The 9,497-nt window shown below is 34.2% G+C and overlaps 1 protein-coding gene and 1 long non-coding RNA gene across 2 annotated transcripts in view; both read right to left on the bottom strand.

Moving 5' to 3' along the window:
• Positions 1–9,497, bottom strand: part of LOC107626670 — a 27,845-nt gene that overhangs the window by 6,789 nt on the left and 11,559 nt on the right. The window lies entirely within an intron of this gene.
• Positions 6,546–8,925, bottom strand: LOC110268653. Its single transcript, XR_002356932.1, has 2 exons — positions 8,816–8,925; positions 6,546–6,742 (listed from the first exon to the last, which is right to left on the bottom strand). It is a non-coding gene; the product is annotated as an uncharacterized LOC110268653 (long non-coding RNA).

Here is a 9,497-nt window from a genome sequence, read left to right as displayed (position 1 = left end):
GTATTGAAACGGGGCTAAAAGCCCTAAAGAGAACTAACTACAAACTATTCGGGGTAAAGAGACCCCTTTTTTATCATCAAAAAGGATGTGAACAACCTCTCGAGGAGGTATATCCCAAAAGTGTAACCCCAATTCTAAGGATAGACTTTTACGCGCTAAGCAATCAGCACATCTGTTGCCTTCTCTGTAGATATTTACAAAATATATGTTCCACTCTTTTTCTCTCCAATTGTGGATGTTTCTGATTAGTGCATTTGGGTGATTTGCCAGGTTTTTGTTGCTGTTAAGGGTGGCTATGACTGCTTTGGAATCACATTCCACAATAATATTCTTTAGCCCCAAAGTCCAAGCAATCTTCAAACCTTGGTCTATTCCCCACAGTTCTGCTCTGTAAGCTGTACAATCTCCTATGTAGTATGAGAATCCTCCTACCCATTTGCCATCTTCATTTCTTAAAATTCCACCACATCCAGCTTTGTTATTCTGTCTGGACCCATCTGTATTTAGAGTTATCCAGCCTTGTGGAGGTGGGTTCCATTTAATTTGCCTTTCCTCCTTTTGTTTGATAATTCTCTCTTTCATTCTCCTATCAAAAGCCTCTCGAATTTCCTTCACTTTCTTCTCAATTTCTCGGTGGGGATTAGGCGGCCTAGTGTATCCTTGGTCATGAACTTCCCTGTTTCTCCAATCCCAAAGCTTCCAGCAAGTGACAATGAAGTAGTCTAGCCATGCTTGGGTTTCATGTTTGCTCAGTCGAAACCTGAGGTTCAGCTCCAGCCATTGGTCCCGATTTGTTGTGAAGAAGCTTTGCAATGCGTTCGGGTCGATGAGTTGATTCCATATTGTGGCAGCCTTCGCGCAATCCCTAAAGGTATGAATTGCACTCTCCATTTGGTTTTCGCAGATGGGGCAATCTCCACTTCCCCCAAATATTCTACTCCTTCTTTGATTTGTGAAAACCCGATCATGCATCAATTTCCAGATTAGGATTTTCGCCTTTTGGGGCCCCTTCCAATTCCATATCATTGTCCATTTGGTTTTTGAAGGGGTTGTCCAGTTTGCCAGGGCTCTATATGTTGCTGCTATAGAGAAGTCGCCGTCCTCTGATAGCTTCCAGCCCCTCTTGTCTTCGTTGCCATTGCTTCTTGGAGGTGGTTGAGCTATGATTTTCTGCACCGTCTCCTCAGGTAATGCTCTGCTCAATTTGGTTAAATTCCATCCTCTATTATCATCTGCCCATTCTCCTACTTTGCTGTGAATGTCTAAATTAGTGTGAGTTGCAAAATTTTCCAGGGTCCCTCCATCTTCCACCCAATTGTCTGTCCAGAAGAAAGTTGAGCGCCCATCTCCAATGAAAGAAATAGCATGCTTCAAAAAGGTTGGCCAGGTCTTCATTAATTCTTTCCATAGGTCAGAATCTGATTTTCTGGTAATCTGATGAGTTGTGGGGCTGTTACTAATGCTGCTATTGTATTTTTGAAGTAAAATTTTTGCCCATAGAGTATTAGGTTGTTCTTGTAGCTGCCAAATGATCTTTAGCAAAAAAGCCTCATTCATAAGTTCCAATTTCCTGAACCCTAACCCTCCTTCATGCTTTGGGAGGCACAAAGTTTTCCAATTCACTGCATGAAGACCTCTTTTGTTGTCTGTGTCTCCCCACACGAAATTTCTTTGTAGTTTTTCTATCTCATTGCACACCGCCTTGGGGACTTTCCCATGTTGCATATCAAAATTCACACTTGGGCTGATGACTGATTGTGCAAGGGTTATCCGCCCAGCTATGGAGAGGCATTTGCTCTTCCACCCTTTTAATTTTCCTTGCACTCTTTCTAACATTGTTTTGAAATTTTCCTTTCCCTTCCTCTTGTTGTTTAACATGGCTCCAAGGTATTTTCCAAGAGTTTTGCTTTCTCTGAATTCTGTCTGGCTTAAAATATTTCTTCTGGTGGTTGGATCAGTGTTTTTTGAAAAAACTATAGAAGATTTTGCTGTGTTGATTTTCAAGTTCGTCACTTTGCAAAATGCTTCCATGGTTTCTGTGATGTTCTCTATTTGTTCGTTTGTTGCTTCTGCAAAAAGTAACAAATCGTCAGCAAACATTAAATGGGACAGGTTAATACCATTTTTTCTAAATATAAATGGGGACCAAAACCCCTCATCTACTCCCTGTTCAATGTACTGAGAGAGCTTATCCATACAGATGACAAAGAGGTATGGGGATAAAGGATCCCCTTGCCTTATTCCCCTTGTTGGATAAAACGTCTCAGTTTTGTTCCCATTCCAAAGCACATTGTAGTTAACTGATCTCACTCCTTCCATAATTATGCTGCTGAGTTTGTTAGGAATTCCAAATTCTATGAGTCTCTGCTGGATGAAGTTCCAATTGATCCTATCATAAGCTTTCTCAAAGTCGATTTTTATCGCCATGTATCCTTTTTTCCCTCTCATCCTCCTCATTGAATGCATCACTTCTTTAGCTATGATGATGTTGTCATGGATCTTCCGTCCCGGTATGAAACTAGATTGGTGGGGGGATATTCTATCATTCAGGAGGGGTTTGATTCTCTGAACAATAACTTTAGCAAGTATCTTATATTTCACATTGCAGAGTGCGATGGGTCTAAATTGATTTATGAACTCTGGGTGATGTGTTTTGGGTATGAGGGCTAGGAGAGTTGCATTGGTTTCTTTTATGATAGTGGGTTCTGCCCAACAGGTTTGTGTGAACTCCACAATCTTGTTCTTCATAAGATTCCAGTTGTGTTTGAAAAAGGCTGCTGGAAATCCATCTTCTCCGGGAGCTTTGGTGGACCCAATGCTAAAGAGGGCTTTTTTTATTTCTGTGACTGTGGGAGGGGCTTCCATACGCCTGCAAAAAAGGGGATCCAAGTTAGGTAGAGTAATAGACTCAAATACCCAAGGACAGTTGCTTACCTCTTCTTTATAAAGGTTTTGGAAGAAACTGGTTATGTGATTTTTTAAGCTTTGATCATCCTCTATCCATTCACCATTAAGGTTTCTCAGCTTTAAGATTTTGTTCTTCCTCCTTCTGATGATAGTTTTGGTGTGGTAGAAACGTGTGTTTCTATCTCCCTCAACTATCCATTGTTCTCTGGATTTCTGAAGCCAGAACGTTTCTTCTTTGTCAAGAATTTCATTGAGCTCCTTATTAAGGTTGACTTCGAGCTGGTCCAGAAAAGGGTTTTGGCCATAGCTATTACATCTTTGTATGCCTCCCAATCTGTTCATGATCCTTCTCTTTGCTTTAAAGATGTTGCCAAAAATATGTTTGTTCCAAGTGATCAATTCTTGTTTAATATTGGGGAGAGAGCTCAGGAGGCTATTGTTGATGTTGTTGTTCCACGTTTGAGATAGGAAAGTATCAAATTCTGGGTGATGTGTCCACATTAACTCAAATCTAAAGGGTCTGTTGTGGTTAAGGTTTCCGCCATCATTTTCTGTAATGAGGAGAGGGTGGTGGTCCGAGTTGGTTCTCGGCAAGACCTTGACCACTGCCTCATGATGGAGAAGTCTCCAAGAAGAGTTAGAGAGGGCACGATCTAGTCTCTTGAAGACTCTCTCATGACCATTCCAAAGAGGACCCTTCCAGGTGAATCTACTTCCACTGAAACCTAGATCAATAAGACCACTGTCATTGATCCAGTTAGCAAAACGATTGCAAGCTCTATTATCAATAGTACTACCTCCCTTTTTTTCTGTGGCGTCTTTTATCTCGTTGAAATCCCCTGTGACAATCCAAGGGCTATGAGTTCTGTTGGCAATGTTTAACAGCTTCGTCCATAGTGAACTTCTATTTTGGGGTTGGGGGCTGGCGTACACAGCTGTCATAAACCAAGCTTCTTTTCCAGGGGTTTCGATTTTTGTGTGTATGTACTGTTGGTCAGTTTCCATGGGAGTAATATTGAGATTATTATCATTCCAGCAGATCCATATGCCTCCTGAGAACCCATGTGCCTCTTCAATAATCGAATTGTTGAAACCAAGATTTCGGATAACAGTTTTAGCCCTGTCACCACTAACTTTTGTTTCAAGAAGAATCACAATATCTGGTTTATTTTGATTGCAGATCTCTCTTAAGGTGCGCCTGAAACCTGAGCTGGCTGCACCTCTTACATTCCAAGCCAAAATATTGTTATTGGAAGATTTGGTGTTTTTTTTATATGGTGTTTTATTTAAATCGGACGGTCCGATTTGTTTAAAAAAAAATAAACTACAAATCGGAGGGTCCGATCTGTTTGAAAAAAAAATTAAACTACAAATCGAAAGATCCGATTTGTATTTGATATTTTTTTTATTTTTAAAATAAAGATCGGATGGTCCGATTTCAGCATTAAATTTTTTTATTTTCGAAATCACAAATCGGACCGTCGAATTTGTGATTGTTTGTTTAAAAAATAAAACAAATCGGAGGCACCGATTTGTAGCTCCCATAGCAATGTCAAACACTTCTCTTCTCACATCATCCTGTGAAACACTCTTCTCTCTCACACACAAAAAAGAAGAAGCGCTTGTGAGTGGGATGGAGTGAGATCGAGGGAGTAAGCCAGTAAACGAGTGGTAAGGAGGCTGTCAATCAGGAATTTATGGCGGGTAGATTAAGAAAAAACCTATTCTATCTATTCTATTATATAAAAATCGGATTTTTGTAATTAATGATAAAGTTGACGTAGCATGCTTTTGATGGTATTTTCTAATTTATTTCTTTTAATTCATTAAATACAATTCATTACGATGACTTAATTATATCAACTAATTGATTTGGTTAGATATTTAAGTATTACACAATTTAATATTATGTATATCAATGAATTGAATATAATTATTAGAGTATAATTAGAATCAATTAGATCAATTAGCATTATTCAACATATCTGAATATTTATTATAGGGTATTACGTCTTTATTATTTTGATTCTCTTATCACTTATAAATACCCTTTTATATTGTATCATTCTACACAACTTGAATACTCACAAACATTTTTCTTATTGATCCATCTCTCCTTTTTAACATGGTATCAGAGTCATTATATCCTCCTTGAGGAGGATAAGTTGATTTTTTTTTTGGCGAAATCACCATACTTTTCATACTTTTCTTCCGTGCCATTTTTTTCCTTTTCTTTTGTCAATGCTTTGATACTTTTCTGATCTCACCGATTAGCTCATCCACTACTTACTTATTCTCATGGAGAAAGTATATGTTTTTCGTCACCTTCCGATAGTTTGTCATCTCTTAGCACTTTGTCACTTTTCAACAGTTTTTCTGCAGTTGGCCACTTTTGCGGCAGTTCCGTCTACGTTCTCTTCCGACAGTTCTGTCTGCGTTTCCTTCCGACAATTCCGTCTGTGCTTCCTTGTGGCAATTCTGTATGCGCTTCCTTTCGGCAGTTCGTCTGCGCTTCCTTCTGACAGTTCTGTCTGCGCTTTCTTCAAGCAGTTTCATCTGCATTCGTTCTATCAATTTAAGCATTTTTTTTATTTAGTTGTTTCAAATAAGTTTCAAACTCAAGTTGTCACTTGAGTTTTAGGAGGGATGTTAGATATAATTAGGATCAATTAGATCAATTAGCATTATTTAACATATTTGAATATTTATTATAAGATATTACGTCTTTATTATTTCGATTCTCTTAGCACCTATAAATCCACTTTTATATTGTATCATTCTACACAACTTGAATATACAAACTTTTTTTTCTAATGCTCTCTCTCTTACCCTTTCTAATAATAATAAATACAATTTAATTTAATTAAAAATTCATTTTATATATATATGACAGAATAAAATTGTAAAAATAATCTTTTTATCACTTTGAATTTTTTAACTCTTTTTTTCTCTTTACATGTATTTTTGTTTTGCGTTAACTTTGTTTATTTAATGATGAAATATACTCATGTTAATTCTATCATATAATAGTTTGTTTTCTCTTTTGTATTTTGATTTATATAGTTACTATTGAACTTGCTGTTTTTGTTTTCTTAAATTTTTACTTTTTTTATGACTTGATAATTTAAATAAAAAAGCAAGAAAAAGAAAAAAACGATGGCTAAAAGCGGAGGTTAGAAGCCTAAAGTAGCAACATCATAGGAACATATAGCATAAGTAGGATTTAGGTTCAAACCACTTCATCTATTTTTGACGGAAAATAAAGTTTTTTGATGATATAGTTCTTCTTCCAGATTAACAAGGTTACTTTTGTAACATTCTTTAATACGCGCTTCATTATTTTCTTTACTATAATGAATCCTTTCATTATTGTCTTCTCTAATTATAAATCTCCTTATAAAACCAAGATACAAATTAAATTTTAAATTTAAATAAGACGTGCAAAGGGTGTAATACCCTTAATTTTAATACCTCATGATCGTACTAAAAGTTTAGGTGTTACTTACCTCTAATCCTTTAATTTGTTACTATATTTATTTAATATCGAGCCTTCATAAATATGAACCAAGTCTTTAATTATTAACACGAAAAGTCTATACTTTAAAATCACATAGTTATATATCATATTCACATAAAAATAAATACATAGACTTATTTATAATTCTTCAATCACAAATCCTACCCTTCTAATAACCAAACAATAAATGTCGAGGGGAAATTAAATTCTAGGACTAAACTAAATACAAAAAATGAAAACACATATATACATTAAAGCTCTGTAGTCGATCGTGGCTTCGCGCTAAAGCTTTCTGAACCTATCACTGAAAAAGAATTTCTGTAGGGGAGTGAGAACATCGTCCTCAAAAAGATTCTCAGTAGAGGATTTAAGAATTATTATAAGATGATATTTAAAATAAAACTGTTTTTCGATTGCACTGATTATCGCTCGTCTTATGAATCTTTTTAAAACCAATTGTTAATCATCCAAAACCTTTTCAAAGAAACAATATTTAATTTTTTAAAAATCCAAAACCCTTCTTTTCTTGTAAGAAAAATCACAATCAGTTTCCTTGACTATATGAATGACCAACCTATTCCAAGTATACTTGGAATAGGTTGGTCAATCAGAAACCAATCACAGTCTTCAGCCCATTTCATACTCAATGAACACAATCATCATCTCATCATCAATAATCTCAAAAGTATCGCATCAGAACAAACACAGACAAAACAAATAAAAAGAGCACAGGTATAGATAGCAGTTACAGCATATAGCTCAGATAGCAGTTAATAACAGTTTAACAATTAGGCAAACCAAAAAAAAAAATTAAACTCAACCAAAGCATACAAATGCATATGATGTATGCCTGTCCTATGGCTGACAATATCATTTGTCGGTTATATAGCCAATTCCGACATATCCTGGTAGCTAACCTTGGATAGAAACACCCTTCGCGGAGCAAGTGGGGCTGAGCCACAACCCCTTTTGCTACTACCCTTTCAATCCAAAACAAGTGGAATAATCACTACTGTTGCTACTACCTAAGTAGGTGTTTATAAGCTCAACCTGAAACAAGCGAGACAAACTACAATCCTTGCTACTGTCCAAGTATCTCAAACATTGACCCAGAGCAAGCGGGATGAACCACAATCCTTGCTACTGCCCAAGTATCACAAACATACATTCATTCACAAATCATACTTTAAAATCAATCCTCATCATCCTTTTCAAATTCAATCATCATTATTATCAAATCTCAATCATAATTCTCTTCCCAATAATTCTATTCAAAACATAATTCATTATTTTCTTAAGAGTAAAGTACTAAATCAGTCCGTTATGTTTAGGCGTAATCCTATTTTAGTCTTTAACGTTTAAAGTGTCCTATTTGAATCCAAAAAAGTTTTATTTAGTTTCAATGTAGTCCCACCGTGAGGTCAAAATTAAATAATTAACGGAATGTCCTACATGACAGCAGTACAAGAACAAGGTCGATAATCTAAAGAACAAGTACAAGCTCCAAAGGTACAAAATCATCCGTGGATGCATCAATACATTTATTTATTATTTTTCTTACAATTTAAATGAAATATTTTCTATAGAACTAAGGAGAATGATAAATACATATATTGATGCATCCGCTGTTGATTTTGTGGGTTTGGAACTTGTACTTGTTCTCCAGATTATCGATTTTGTTCTTGTACTGCTGCATGTAGGACATTCTGTTAATTTTTTAACTTTAACATCACGGTGGGACTACATTGAAGCTAAATGAAACTTTTTTGGATTCAAATAGCACACTTTAAACTTTAAGGACCAAAACAGGATTATGCCCAAATATAGGAGACCAATTTAGTACTTTATCCTTTTCTTAAAATAATTCAAGTAAAATAATATAATTCTTAAATTCATAATTTTCTGAACAAAATTGCAAACAAGTCCCAAATTTTATAGAAATTTTGGTAGTACCTCCCCTAAAATTTGGACTTTGCCATTCTTTTCGGATCCCATCCAAATATTCCTCAAACTCCTTTAAATCATTTCTAAATCACACCAATTCCAATATCTCAAATCAATTTCAATCCTCAAAAATCATTTCCGATAAATCAACAATCCAAATCCAATGTCTCAAACCCTTTTTAATAACTCATACTCATTTTCAATATCAAACTATTTCCAAATCTCAAAAAATCAATTCGACAACCACCAATTTAATAAAAATCATTCAATAACCTAAAGTATTCAATCTTCTCAAATAATCAATAATTCAATAACAAACAATTACAATCGTCCAAAGCAACTCAAATCAATCCATAAGACTTACGAAAATCACAAAAATATATATTGCATTAATATCGATTTATAATAATTTTTGAAATAAAATGAGCTTAAGAAAAGCATTCCTACCTCGTTTGCGACTCAATTACGTGACAAAACTCTGATTTCTCTTGGCCTGCAACGGGGCAGCCGCATCCTCAATTCCAACCCATTTTCGCAGCAATCACAACAACTCTAATCGCAACATATAATAATCGAAACTCAATCTTATATTAAATAAAAAATTTTAATAAGATTATTTTTCAATATTAATATATATTAATTGTTATACATATTAACAATGGTAAGAATTTCTTATTTAATATTAAAATAATATATATTGATATCGAAAAATTAATAGTAAAATATTAAAAAAATGTTAACAAAAATTTTGATAAAATCATAATTTAATAATTAAAAAATTATTAAAAGGTATCTTAGAAAAAAATTATTTAATTATTAATTTTTTTAAAAATATTTTGAGAAAAATACAATTTAATCAATAAAAAAATTTATTAAAGGGTATTTTGGTAAACAAAATTTAATGACAAAAAAATAAAATTTTTGTTAAAAGGTATTTTTGTAAAAAAATAATTTATTTTTTCTTGAAAAATGAATAAAATTAAAATTAGTTAACACAAAAAATTAAAATGGATTAAAGAGGAGATTTTTTAAAAGTTATAAAGGAGGGGAATGTACATTTTATAAATAGAAGAAAAAAAATATCATTTTAGTATCTCGCAGAAAATGAGAGAAAAATTTTCTCTTTTGT

This window comes from Arachis ipaensis, chromosome B02, assembly GCF_000816755.2.
Source record: "Arachis ipaensis cultivar K30076 chromosome B02, Araip1.1, whole genome shotgun sequence".
NCBI classification, from domain to species: Eukaryota; Viridiplantae; Streptophyta; class Magnoliopsida; order Fabales; family Fabaceae; genus Arachis; species Arachis ipaensis.
Note: the sequence above shows the minus strand (reverse complement) of the source record. Positions and strands in the feature narration are given on the sequence as shown.